Here is an 8,258-nt window from a genome sequence, read left to right on the forward strand (position 1 = left end):
GCTGTTGTTTAAACTGCTGAGTCTGTGGTGTTTTGTTGTGGCAGCCCAAACTGACTAATATGTATTAGGTGGGAAAGAAAGAAATGGTTCATTACAGCAGAGAGTGAGCAGAGATGGGAGAGAAAGGAAGAACAAGAGAGAAGAGGAACTTCGCTTCACAGCCTAAATGAGGGTCAGTGCTTGTTTGTTTCTTTACAGTGTGTATCTGGACTTAGAGTCCAGTGTTTGGCCTCTGCCTTTATAAGTGAGACTCTTCTGCCACCTGGTGGCAACATGCTTCATCCAGTCATTCATTCATTCATTCATTCATTTATTCAAGAAACATCTGTTTCGTGCCTGCCCTGTGCAAGGTATTGTGCTAAGCAAAGGACGTAACAACGGCGAACACGGCTTAACACCTACTCTGTGCTGAGCTCTGACCTATGTGTTTATCTCTGGGCTAAATACTATCATCTGTGTTCTATAGAGACACCAAGAAATTTAAAAACTTGCCCAAGGGCCTGTAGACAGTGAGTGAGTGAGATCAGCAAGCAAGAATCCCAGCTCTAGAAGGCTTTACAAGCATACTCCCTGCCCTGAGAACCTTACAGTTTCCTTTTAAAAAGAGGTAAATAACCAGCTTAAAGGATTTGTATTTACAAGAAAAAAAGAATAACGTGAAATGGCAGCATACTATTTTATTCTATATCGACAGGGACAGGAGGCAGAAAAATTCTAGGCAGAAGAGGGTGGGGCCCCAGCGAGGGCCTTACCCTTAAGCCGAAAAGCCTAGTACCTCAGCCCAAAGGGAAAACTTACATCCCTGTTTTCCTGCTCCTGTGTTGCCTTTTCCAAGACCATCCATGGCCTGCCCAACCCCCCATCCTATGTTTATAGAAACCCCAGAACTCAGCTGGCAGAGAGGAGAAGCAGCTTGACTTCAGAGGGACAGCTTGAAGTTAGCTTTGGAGAGGAGTCCAGCAGGACTTCTGGACTTCAGGGGAAGATTACGTTCTTGCTCCATCCCCTTTTCAGCTCCCCATTCTGCTGAGAGCAACTTTCACTGGCAATTAAATCCCCCACATACACCATCTCCAGTTTGTTAGTGTGACCTCATTCCTCCCGGATGCTGAATGAGAACTTGGGTGCTGGTGCAAAAGGCTGTCACACTGACTTTCCCCTGAGTTGTTAACACTTAAGCCATCCACAGAGGGCAATGATAAAAGAGTGCTGTAACAGTCTCTCTGAGGCTTCGGGGTCACTGGCACCCCCCTACACCCTGCTGCAGGGCTGCATGCACTTTTGCTCCTGCTGGTACCCGAAAGCACTTGCCCCAGCTCCTGCACCCACTCACCTGCCCTCCCCCTCCTCCAAGGGGTCAGGGAAAATTTCCTGCTTCAATATGAATTCTGGTTTTGATTAACTGTCAAGAATCGTGGGATCTTCATCCCAGCTGAGGAGATCCAGCAGCCACAGATCTCATTGGCACTCAGAGATTTTAGAACATCAGCTATAAAAATGGACAGAAATTTCCTTGATCATATTGGTGGTACCCATCTGTGTTCTTGTGCAAACTGACATGATCCTGACCAACTGCTCAGAACTCACCTCCACTCAGTTCACAGGCACCACTGGCCTTTTAAGAAGGTAGTTAACCTGCTGTGCAATGAACTTTAAGATCTGGTCACACTCGCTGGCGGCCATAGGGTTCAAGATGTGAGCTGCAAAAATTGCAATAGCAAACTGGGATGGATTTGTGAATTTGCCACCGAAGATAGCCAGTGTTATAAAGAAGGCTGCGTGATCCTGGAGACTGCTCTAGTTCAAGAGAGTGAGGGCTTTGAGGAGCATATGCCATCTGATAACTCTTGAAGAAAAAGAGATGAATTCATCTTTTCCCAGGTCCCACTTACTGAAAACAAAACAGGCTACATTCACTGGCATCTTAGCATCAGAGTCAGATTCATGACCTGCAGAACAGAGGTTGCGAGAATCTAAGATGGAAATTTTTTTTTTTTTTTTTTGAGATGGAGTCTAGCTCTGTCATCCAGGCTGGAGTACAGTGGCACGATCTCGGCTCACTGCAACCTCTTTCTCTCAGGTTCGAGCAATTCTCCTGCCTCAGTCTCCCAAGTAGTTGGGATTACAGACACCCACCACCACGCCCAGATAGAGGGAACATTTCTTAAAAAAAAAAAAGTTTGTATTGTAATCCCAGCTACTCGGGAGGCTGAGGCAGGAGAATTGCCTGAACCCAGGAGGCAGAGGTTGCAGTGAGCCGAGATCGCGCCATTGCACTCCAGCCTTGGTAACAAGAGCGAAACTCTGTCTCAAAAAAAAAAAAAAAAAAAAAAAAAAAGTTTGTATTTTCTATCCAACAGCAGTGTACAGAGAGAATACTAGACAGATGCCATTCATTTTCCCCGTATGTTTACATCTTGAGGTAGAAGAGTCTGTCCGAAGCTACAAGGTGGGTTATGTAAGAAAAAATACCATCCGGGCTGCTGGCATGAAAAGTGTGTTTTAAGTGAATTTTGAAAGGAAAATATGACAAGAGTATGGTTTTTAAACTTATTTGGGCTTCATTTTAAGCTTAAAAAAAGTTCTAGTCATTTCACTTGGTTTGTTAACTTCAGAAAATTGATCTGAATCTGTGCCCGGCACTGAAGTGTTAGCATGGCTGTGCTGGCCGGTGTGCCATGTTCTTTTTGGAGAGGAACTGTAGTACCAGAGCCTCCTAATTGGTCTTGACCCAAAGTTGTCACCATTCCTAGTTAATTGTCGCCACATAATTGGTGTTGATTGGAAACTTTTTCTGAAATGGGCAGAACAGCTTAGTTGTCTTTTTTCATGTAACGTAAGCATAATAACAAAATAAAGTAATAATTGGAACAAAAAAGAAAGAATCTTTCCCTCCGACTAAAAAAGGCCACATTCAACTGGTTCATTATGCATCCACTAGGTTAGGGCTCTGGCCCAGATTGGGAGGATTTTATATATATATAAATATATATATATATATATATAAAGATGGGGTTTCGCCATGTTGGTCAAGCTGGTCTTGAACTCCCGACTTAGGTGATCTGCCCGCCTTGGCCTCCAAAGTGCTTGGATTACAGGTGTGAGCCACCATGCCCGGCTGAAGATTTTTAAAACATAGGAAGTTGGCCAGTACAGTGGTTCACACCTGTAATCCCAGCACTTTGGGAGGCTGAGGTGGGAGGATCACTTGAACCCAGGGGTTTGAGACCAACATGGGCAATATAGCAAGACCCCAGTAGTTCAAGACCAACCTGAGCAACATATGGAGACCATAGGAGTTCAAGAGCAAAACAGAGCAAGACCCTCCTCTTTACAAAACGCTAAATAATTAGTTGAGTGCAGTGGCTTGCACTTGTGGTCCCAGCTACTCTGGAGGCTGAGGTGGGAGGATTGCTTGAGCCCAGGAGTTCAAGGCTTCAGAGAGCTATGATCAAGCCACTGCACTCCAGCCTGGGTGACAGAGTGAAACCCCCATCTCTTAAAAAAAAAAAAAAAAAAAAAAAAAAGCAAGCTGGCTGAGCTTGGTGGCTCACATCTGTAATCCCAGGACTTTAGGGGGTCGAGGTGGGCAGATCATGTGAGGTCAGGAGGTCGAGACCAGCCTGGCCAACATGATGAGACTCTGTCTCTACTAAAAATACAAAAATTAGCTGGGCATGATAGTGCATCCCTGTAATCCCAACTACTCGGGAGGCTGAGGCATGAGAATCACTTGAACCTGGAAGGCGGAGGTTGCAGTGAGCTGAGATAGTACCATTGCACTCCAGCCTGGATGACAAGAATGAGAGTCGTCTCAAAAAAAAAAACAACAAACCAGTTACATTCCACAAGAGCATTTCTGCAAGAGGGGTGGTAAATACGTAGAAGGCAGAGCAGGAAAGGGAAGAGAGAGGGAAAGAAACCATCAAGCTACCCTATTCAATATGGTAGCAACTGTTTAAATTAATTTTTTTAAATACAAAAATTAAAAAAAATTTTATTTAAAAAATGAGAGCAGAAGTGCAACACTCCTAGAGTAAAGCAAATGGTGCCTCTTCTCCTGGCCCGTCTCCGGGATGAGCTGAGAGTGGAGATGTTGAGCTTGATTAGGACTTAGCCACTTTTCTATGTGAGATAATAGGATTTAAAGAGTGATCTTATTCCTCCCTTCCACTGAGTCCTGGAGCTGGTTGTTGGGTGCTACTGCTCATACCTTTCAAGTGTCCTCTCAGCTGGTGGTTAGAAAAAGGAAGGACAACTTCATCTTCCAGTCTCCGTTTCACTTGGGACTGTTGCTGGTCTTTCATGCTCCATTAAGTTGCCCAGGAACAGCCTTTACTGCAAACTGACTTACGTGGGTCTCTGAACTTCTACCCCTATTCTTTTTTTTTTTTTTTTTTTTTGAGACGGAGTTTCGCTCTTGTTACCCAGGCTGGAGTGCAATGGCGCGATCTCGGCTCACCGCAACCTCCGCCTCCTGGGCTCAGGCAATTCTCCTGCCTCAGCCTCCTGAGTAGCTGGGATTACAGGCACGCGCCACCACGCCCCGCTAGTGTTTTGCATTTTTAGTAGAGACGGGGTTTCACCATGTTGACCAGGATGGTCTCGATCTCTCGACCTCGTGATCCACTCGCTTTGGCCTCCCAAAGTGCTGGGATTACAGGCTTGAGCCACCGCGCCCAGCCTATCTACCCCTATTCTTATGAAGACCTGAAGGTATTATTTAATAAAAGTTCTTTCTTGTAAATATCATGCTTATTTGCTCGTATGTGAGTCTCCGATTCTCTATCATTAATTTTTTCACTGTGAAAACTAGCAGAGACAGGCAATACTCAGCCAGTAGAATAAAATTTTAATTTAGCCTGGCTGCTACAGAGACACTTACCAAAACACACAAATATGCAGAACAGGGTAGCACGCAGCCTTTAATATAACTATGGTTCCTCCCCATTCTGTATCACTGCCTTGTGAAATCTTTCTTTGGTATTTGTCCCTTCCCTTTCAATCCCACTCTTCAAATTGGTTGAGACCCATGACCATATCTTGCACTGACTAAGTTCATTAGCCTCCATAAAGTTGTCTCTTCCCTAGGGTCATTCTCCTTCAAAACATCCTTCAGCGAAATTCATTTGACAAATATTGAGCATCTACTGCCCTCAAAGAATTATGGTTAGTAGGGAGACACGTTGGTAAAATGCAATACATATAGATATATAACCACAGATACAGTGAAATGTATGTATTGGTTAATGTTCCTTTGGTTGCAAATGATAGAAAACTCAAGCAGGCTTAAGCTCCAAAAGGGAATTTGTTAATGCACAGAGTCCAAGAATATATCTTAAATTTAAGTGAGGCATGATTCAGAGGATCAAAGGTCACCAGCAGACTCTGTCTCACTCTCATTCCTTTCGCTCTCTTGATTTTTGCTTCAGGCTCAGGCAGTATGCGAAGTCTGCTGGTAGCTCCAGACCTGCAATAAAAACTTGTGTGTTTCTTCCCTGCTCAGTCCCAGGATTCACTCTAGTTGGATGGACCTGGGTCACATGATCACCTCTGAACCGTAGCTCCTTAGAGCTCTGACTGGCTAGACTTAAATCACATGGGTTACCCCTAAAGTAGGTGGGTGTAGGATGGGTTGCAGAACTGCTGTCAGAGAAGGGAGAATAAAAACTAGTGTTAAACGAAACGCTTTAGACAAATTAAATTTAACAGAGTTTATCTGGACAAAGAAAGATTCATGAATCAGGCAACATTCAGAACCAGAAAAGGTTCAGAAAACTCCACTGGGCGGTGTGAGCAGTGAGCTTTCCTAGGCCGAACACAAAAGCGATGTAGAGAAACCACTTGACGGGCTACAGCTTAGGCATCGGTCTTATTGGGCGTGGCCTCATCGCTTGGCTGCTTATCATTGGCTGAAGCTCCTTTGTGATTGGCTGAAACCAGACTATATGTTACAAAAATATAGTCCTAAATTAGGTTTCAGTTTATTTACATCCTTTAGGTTGCTGTTTGTTCCACCGAAACTCAAAATATGGAGAGAGCCTCTGGCCAATGCCTCACGCTTACTTAATTTAACAATAGGTAGATTAAAAAACAACAAATATCTCGATAGTAAGAGTAAGACATACTGAGCATACAATAAACAGGTGCCTAAATCTGTATGTGAGTCAAAGGCTTCACAGTAGAGGGTAAATCCCAGTTGATGCTGGGAAAAAGGACCAGGAGTTTGCTGACAGGCACGGAAAACCATGAGGATTGGGAGGGAAGGGGTCCCAGTGGCAAGAATGGGCTATGCAGAGTCACAAAAGAGAATAAACTATGTGTCCATCAGACACGATTTGGGTGTGAGTCCCCATCAAATCCATGTGGAACTGTAGACCCCAGTGTTGGAGGTGGGGCCTGGTGGGAGGTGATTGGATCATGGGGGCGGATTTCTCATGAATGGTTTAGCACCATCCCCTTGGTGCAGTTCTCCTGATAGTGAATGAGTTCTTGTGAGATTTGGTTTTTAAGTGTGCAGCACCTCCACCCTAGCTCTCTCTTGCTCCTGCTCCCACTCTGTGAGGCGCCTCGCACCCCCTTTGCCTTCCGCCATGATGGGAACCTCCCTGAGGTCTCCTCAGAAGCAGAAGCCACCATGATTTCTGTGAAGCCTGCAGAACCATGAGCCAATTCAACCTCCTTTCTTTATAAATTACCCAGTCTCGGGTATTTGTTTATAGCAGTGTGAGAACGGACTCACTCACCATCTTTTTGCACAAGGCAGAGAGCCTGATTAAAAAGGTCAGTTCTGGAGCCAGAATGCCTGGTTTGAATCCCAGTAGAATCTTGGCTTGTTACTTAATTGCTCCATGCTTCAGTTTCCCCATCTGTAAAATGGGAGTAGTAATCGTACCTACCTCCCAGGCTGTTGCCAGGATTAACTGAAACGTGTTAATACATTAACAGTGCTTAGAAGAGGACCTGGGATATAGGAAGTACTAAAAACAATTGTTAAATAAATTCAATGAAGCAAAATAAAATTGGTGTGGTTATTAATTCATAATGTGCTACAACCTTTAAAATAATGGCCTGCAATTATTTGGTGCAATGGGCTATATATTTGGTTTAAAAGATCACAACAAAAGAACAACATGACTTTCTCTTTCTCATGATCATTTATACAGGTAACATATAATCCACTTCCTTCTCATATATAAATTTCCCCTTTGTAGTCATAGTGTTGTAACACTGTGATCCCACAGTTCCACATTTTATAGGAAATGTAGTTTCTCTTTCCGGCTTTTGTTGCCTAAGGTCTAATCTTGCAGACTTATTATAGCAAAATGTTGCTCAATTTAGCCCACCCAGTCTCATGAGACAACAGACTGACCCAAACAACCCCAAAGGAGAGAAATGTAACAGAATACGCACACCACCCACACTGCCTTGTGTTCATTTGGTAAACGGTCAAGCCCTGAAATTGGGTCAATGGTCTTGTTATCCCTTGTCTGTGTGTTACATTTTCTGAATTGTGTATGTGTTGGGAACTTTGGTTCGATATTCTCTGCATATTTTATTCTTTGGAAATGCTCCAACCTCCACCCTTAAGTAACAATGACTTTTGAAATGGTCTAAGCAAAAGGAAAGATCTCATTTGCAATGTTTTGTGCGATGAGGGGAAGAGAGGAAGTTAGAAAAAAAGGCCTGTGGTGAGGCCAGAGTACAGGGCAGTGCTCTGAAGGGATGTGTTCTGGGGTCTCATTGTCTGGGTTTAAACCCCAGCCTTCCTTGTTCCAAGTTGAGTTACTTGAGCAATTATTTATTGGAGCTCCTGTTTCTCCTCTGTAAAACAGAGATAATGATAATGCCTGCCTGATGGTAGCAGCCAGCTTCCGAGGAGTCTCCCAGTGATCACCCCTCCTGGTACTCATGGCTTTGTGGAATGACCTCCTATTGTATTGGGGTTGGTCTGTGTGACCAGTGGAATATGACAAAAGTAGTTGTACATTATTGTCAAGGCTCTATTGTGTTAGCAAAAGGCAGCTTTCCCATGGCTGCCATTTCTTCCACTTTGAGAGAATGGGAAACTTCAATGACTCCCGGGCCTGATCACCAGGCCAGGGTAGACTAGATGGCCCCAGAGCACACACACATCTTGTGTAAAATGTGATGCATTCATTCTTTGGAAAAACACCTGAGGGTTCAAGAAGTGTGTCTTAGTCCATTTTGGCTGCTATAATAAAATAACATAGACTGGGTAGCTTATACACATCAGA

General features: G+C 44.0%; 1 pseudogene; it reads left to right on the forward strand.

The window, feature by feature from the left end:
* The first annotated feature begins 1,324 nt into the window (after positions 1-1,324).
* On the forward strand, positions 1,325-2,040 carry LOC101049478 (protein yippee-like 5; annotated as a pseudogene).
* Positions 2,041-8,258: the final 6,218 nt, after the last annotated feature.

This window comes from Saimiri boliviensis, chromosome 7 (genome assembly GCF_048565385.1).
Source record: "Saimiri boliviensis isolate mSaiBol1 chromosome 7, mSaiBol1.pri, whole genome shotgun sequence".
Classification (NCBI taxonomy): domain Eukaryota; kingdom Metazoa; phylum Chordata; class Mammalia; order Primates; family Cebidae; genus Saimiri; species Saimiri boliviensis.